The sequence below is a fragment of the Falco cherrug genome, chromosome Z, assembly GCF_023634085.1.
Source record: "Falco cherrug isolate bFalChe1 chromosome Z, bFalChe1.pri, whole genome shotgun sequence".
NCBI classification, from domain to species: domain Eukaryota; kingdom Metazoa; phylum Chordata; class Aves; order Falconiformes; family Falconidae; genus Falco; species Falco cherrug.
In genome coordinates this window covers 52,083,564-52,089,563 of record NC_073720.1, presented here as the reverse complement: position 1 = coordinate 52,089,563, position 6,000 = coordinate 52,083,564, and positions in this window count along the sequence as shown.

Sequence of the window (6,000 nt, the reverse complement as noted above, 5' to 3'; positions counted from 1 at the left end):
TGTTTGCTTTCTGCTTCCCCTGTGGACTTTTTAACTTCCTCTTCAGGAGAGCTAAGCAAACTGCTTGATGCATTTAATGCTAAAATCAAAAAACTAGTTCGGAGGGTGAGTAGTTTCCTAGATGTCCCAGAGGGCCTCAGTCATGCTCATCGTTAATGTTGGCTGTAACCGTCAGGTTGGAGCCATGCATATGTACTTGAGGCTTAAATAACCCAAGTCTCACCGAGGTTGTCTTTGATTACTGCTTTGCATATTCAGGTTGTAAGTGGAGGCAGCTCAGAAGTCGCTGGCCGAGCCAAGCCACCACTGGCACTGAACCAACCGTCTGGGCAAAAGGAGAACCAGGACCTGGAGGAAGGACCTACAAATGCCTGACTTCAATCCAGTGCTCCTCACGGCAGCCTGCGGAGGCCTGGCCCTGCTGCCGGCACCTCGGCAAACATCAGCCCTGGCACAAGTATCCTAGCGTGTCAGCATGAGCCAAGATCTATTTTCATGTCAAACAGTCCCAAGAAGTAAATAAATAAAACTTGAAAGAAAATGTCATCAGAAACCATGCTGAAACAGACAGTGAAAAGTTTTCTTCCTGATGCATGCAAAGTCAATTATCGTGTTCCTAATTACATGCCAGGAGACATCATCATAATAGGAACAATCAGGTCATTTGAATAGCCAAATATGCTTTTATGCTGTATTTGTTTACCTTGTAGAGCATATCCGCGATATGCACGTAAATGCCAAAGTCTATTCCTTGTTAAGTGTAGCAAACCCTCCTCCCCTCAGCTATCAGTGTGGTTCCTTGTTTGTACCTGTTAAGGGTTGCTGAAACTTACAACTGTTGGTTTAAGCAAATGCACAGTCCTTCACTAACAGGAATTTCCTGTTCCTAAGGTGCCAGTTATATAAACTTAGCTGTACACTGTCACAACAGACCACTCCATCAAAAAATAAAGAGGCATTACAAGTAAGGGAACTCCTTTCTAGAAACCTAACAATTTGCCTAGGCAGAGACACTGTTTTTTCTCTATCAGCGTGAGCTGCGAATGATTAATTCCCAGTTACAGGCTGACCGTAGAAAAAGCCTCTCAGTGTGAAAGGCTGGTAAGGTATGACAGCATGCGAGCACAAATGAAGGCAGCCAAGTGTGAGGCCTCTGACAAGTAAGGTTCTCACCTGAGCTGCAGTTTATCAGGGGGACAGACCAGCACATAAGCATGGTCCCAGTCATTACACTCCGTCCTACGCCAGACTCCAGCCTAAGCATGCAAAGTGAGTGGGAATAGGGAAGCGATCTTTGTTGCTCTTCTAGGTGTAGGAAGCTGAAGTGCAGGCAAGTTCTGGCACTAATTCAGCAAGGTGCTTAAGCCTGTATTTAATTTTTAAGCTCTGAAGTGTGTGGGTGGGAGCTGGCTCCATCAAGTCAAAGGCAAAACTCACATGAAGTAGGATTTTGCCATCTTGACTATGAAAGTGTTTTGGGAGGGAAATAGCTTGCCTCAGGTCACACTCGGAGTCTGTGGCAGAGCTGGGAATTTATGCCAGGCCTCTGGAGTCCCAGACTAGTGCCTTAACCTGTTTTTAACTTACTGCATGCTTCCTCCCATAACATCATTGGATGTACTTGGTTGATACACCAGATATCCCTGACAATAAGCCTGTCACTTTTTTTTTGGCCAGCTTTGGAGGGTAAGATGAAAAATACAGCTTTTAAGTCACCCTCTGAGTGATGTTTAAATAAGATACAAACAAACATGAATGCATGCTCACAGAGGACTTTGCTATGTGACGTACATTACTGCAGAATCTCTGCTTTTATGTCTCAGTGAAGTATAGAGCTAAAAGCCAAGAAATATGGCATGGCATTGGCTTAGGTAACCTGTTGCTGTATTGGTCTTTTCCCCTAAGTACCTAAAGCTGAAGGCATGGCTGTGCTGGGGATGCTCTGAGATTTCCTCTAGCACTAGTTGCACCACTCAGCCGGTTCCATGCGTTGGGTTATTTGCTCAGATGGTTGGTCCTGACCTGAAGTGATGCTGCCAGCCTGCACGGCTGGCAAAGCTCCCCACTCAAATAACCAGGCTGTGGTCAGCTGGGGCTGACGGTGCCGGCATCGGCAAAGGGAAAGGTGGAGATCCTCGTGTCAGTCTCCCAAATAATGAGAGGAAACTCCCTCAAGTTGTGCCAGGGGAGGTTTAGATGGGATATTAGGAAAAATTTCTTCACCAAAACAGTTGTCAAGCATTGGAAGAGGTTGCCCAGGGAAGTGGTTGAGTCACCAGCCCTAGAGGTAATTAAAAGATGTGTAGACGTGGCGCTTAGGGACACGGTTTAGTGTTGGACTTGGCAGTGTTAGGTTGAGGGTTGGACTCGATGATCTTAAGGCTCTTTTCCAACCTAAATGATCCAGTGACTCTGCCATTCTGTAAGGTGCTTTGGCATGGCCACCAGAGCTCTGTCTGGCTGCGGGGCTGCTGGTGACGCTTGGGCAGGGGAGCAGAGCTCACGCCACCATGAAAACACACAGGCCGGGCCATCCCACCAGGAGCTACCGCTGGACAAGCGGCCCAAGCCCGCTCTGCGGGTGCGGGTGGGGCGCAGGGCCTGCTCCCGCAGCACGCCGCGCCCCCGGGGCTGCCCGGGCCCACCCGCGGCCCCGACACCACCCGGCCGCGGCGGCTGGAGGGCCGGGCTCTGCCCTGCGGCGCGGAGCGCCAGCCCCCGGCCAGCCCCCGCCCCGGCGCTGGGCTGGAGCTGTCGCCCCCTGCCACCCCCGGCGCCTCCTGGCTGCCGCCTCGGCGTGAGCCACCGCCGCCCGCCGCCCCGGCAGCCCTCACGGGGGCACTAGAGAACAATTAATGCCGGGGGCAGCGCCGGGCCGCCGGGCCTCGCCCGCGCTGCCTCTGCCCCTGCCCCTGCCCCTGCCCCTGCCCCTGCCCCTGCCCCTGCCCCTGCCCCTGCCTCTGTCCCCTGCCCCTGCCTCTGCCCCTGCCTCTGTCCCCTGCCCCTGCCTCTGCCCCTGCCTCTGTCCCCTGCCCCTGCCTCTGCCCCTGCCTTTGCCCCTGCCCCTGCCCCTGCCCCTGCCCCTGCCTCTGTCCCCTGCCCCTGCCTCTGCCCCTGCCTCTGTCCCCTGCCCCTGCCTCTGCCCCTGCCCCTGCCCCTGCCCCTGCCCCTGCCCCTGCCCCTGCCTCTGTCCCCTGCCCCTGCCTCTGCCCCTGCCTCTGTCCCCTGCCCCTGCCTCTGCCCCTGCCCCTGCCCCTGCCCCTGCCTTTGCCCCTGCCCCTGCCCCTGCCTTTGCCCCTGCCTCTGCCCCTGCCCCTGCCCCTGCCCCTGCCTCTGTCCCCTGTCCCTGCCCCTGCCCCTGCCTCTGTCCCCTGCCCCTGCCCCTGCCCCTGCCCCTGCCCCTGCCCCTGTCCCCTGCCCCTGCCTCTGTCCGTGCCTTTGCCCCTGCCTCTGCCTCTGCCCCTGCCTCTGCCCCTGTCCCCTGCCCCTGTCCCCTGCCCCTGCCTCTGTCCCTGCCTTTGCCCCTGCCTCTGCCTCTGCCCCTGCCCCTGCCTCTGCCCCTGTCCCCTGCCCCTGTCCCCTGCCCCTGCCTCTGTCCCTGCCTTTGCCCCTGCCTCTGCCTCTGCCCCTGCCCCTGCCTCTGCCCCTGCCCCTGCCCCTGCCCCTGCCCCTGCCTCTGTCCCCTGCCCCTGCCTCTGCCCCTGCCTTTGCCCCTGCCCCTGCCTTTGCCCCTGCCCCTGCCCCTGCCTCTGCCTCTGCCCCTGCCCCTGCCCCTGCTCTGCCCCTGGGCCTGCCCCTGGCCCTGCTTTTGCCCCTGCCTCTGCCCCTGCCTCTGCCTCTGTCCCCTGCCCCTGCCCCTGCCCCTGCCCCTGCCCCTGTCCCTGCCCCTGCCCCTGCCTTTGCCCCTGCCCCTGCCCCTGCCTCTGCCTCTGCCCCTGTCCCTGCCCCTGCCCCTGCCTCTGCCTCTGCCTCTGCCCCTGCCTCTGTCCCCTGCCCTGCCCCTGCCCCTGCCCCTGCCCCTGCCTCTGCCTCTGCCCCTGCCCCTGCCCCTGCTCTGCCCCTGGGCCTGCCCCTGGCCCTGCTTTTGCCCCTGCCTCTGCCCCTGCCTCTGCCTCTGTCCCCTGCCCCTGCCCCTGCCCTGCCCCTGCCCCTGCCCCTGCCCCTGCCCCTGCCCCTGCCCCTGCCCTTGCCCCTGCCCCACCTCTGCCCCTGCCTCTGTCCCCTGTCCCTGCCTCTGCCTCTGTCCCCTGCCCCTGCCCCTGCCTCTGTCCCCTGCCCCTGCCCCTGCCCCTGCCCCTGCCCCTGCCCCTGCCTTTGCCCCTGCCCCTGCCCCTGCCCCTGCCCCTGCCCCTGCCCCTGCCCCTGCCCCTGCCTCTGTCCCCTGCTCCCTGCCTCTGCCCCTGCCCCTGCCCCTGCCTGTGCCCCTGCCTCTGCCCATGGTCTCTGACCCTGCCTCTGCCCACAGCCAGAGGCTTCGGGGGCAGCCTGCACCCCATCACACCCCACGCACACTTTTGAAATTCTTGCTATTTCTAAGAAGCCAGACAGATGTGAATGCTGCCTGCTCTGTTAGTGCATGTGAAAGGGCTTTCCTCCAGACTGCAAGCACCTGGAAGTGGCGCCTCGCCTGGTGTTAACGCCTTCTGTCTCGTTCTAGCAGCAATACTTACTTCACCTTGTTTGCCCCACATAAAACACTAGCATAAAAAGGTAAGAAAAAAAGCCAACAGCACACAACCCAACAACTCAAACCTGGAAATGTGATTATTCTCAGCATTCAATTAGTATTGTGGTTATTCACCCCTGAAAATCAGCATATGCGTTTTCCCACCTAGGAGAAAGGCAGTAACTGCCCGTTTGCTGCTGGGGCCTCAGCCCAGCCCAGTTCTGCTCACATGGCACTTAGAAACCTGGGACAGCTATGTCTCCGTAGGGCCTGATGCAGCCAGGTAACGAAACATGTGAGCGGCACCTGAGGGGTGACAGACCAACCCTGGGTGACATATGTGCCTGCCAAAAAGAGAGTGTGAGGAGGAACACAAACACAGCCAAAGGTTTTGACAAGTGACTAAGGCTGTTGGATGTCCTGGAGACTGAGGATGCTACTGAGGAGGTGTGTGCAGTATGTGCAGTTATGAGGGCGGCTGATTGCCTTTGGGGATCCGGGGCTCTTTACGTCATGATCTTCAAACATCAAAGCAGTGCAGCTATCGTTTCTTTCTGAAATGGGAAAAATGAACTCCTCACAAAAGGGAAAGGGCCAGATTTATTTCCTCCAAGAGGAACATGTAACGTGTTCATCTTGGCTGCAGCTGGTGCTGCTGTGGGACTCCGACCACCACACATCCTCCAAATTCCTGCCTAAAAGGTAGACCAGTGGCTAGTCACCCATCAGCCCTGGGTAGGAGGCTGACTTCTCAGCTGAAGGGAGGCAGCCTTCAAGAGCCAGCCCTTGTTTCTAAACACCATCCCCATCTGAGTATGAATATGGCCTTGCAAGTACTGCCATGCAGGCACCACTGCGCTGGTTGTCTGCCTGAGCCAGGAAGCATCAGCAGGACCGGCATCTCAGCTGGTGCACAGTCTGCTCAGATCTGTTTGTGTATTTATATGAAACCAGAGTTTTCCTCACCTGTGCTTTGGAAGGCATCTGTGCCAGCCTGAGCCCTGTCAAATTCAGGCTCCCACTGGGACAGAGCTGACTGGTGTAGCTGGCAGACCTTTGCTCCTACTTCCAGCATAAATCTGTGCTTGGCCCATTGTCAGCTTGTCCTCACAGTCCTTCAGAGCAGCTCTGCAGGACACCCACAACCATAGTGCCAGATACCAGAAGGACATTTCACTGTGAAATACTTCACAGACAAGAAAGGTAGACACCTTCCTTTAGAGGATGGGACACAAGTCACACAGGGAGGGGAGGTGACCAGCCACAGCTCATGCTGCTGGTGCCTCAGACTGTCCCCAGCACTTGCTGCTTCTCCTTCTGCAAACCCTGGGCTG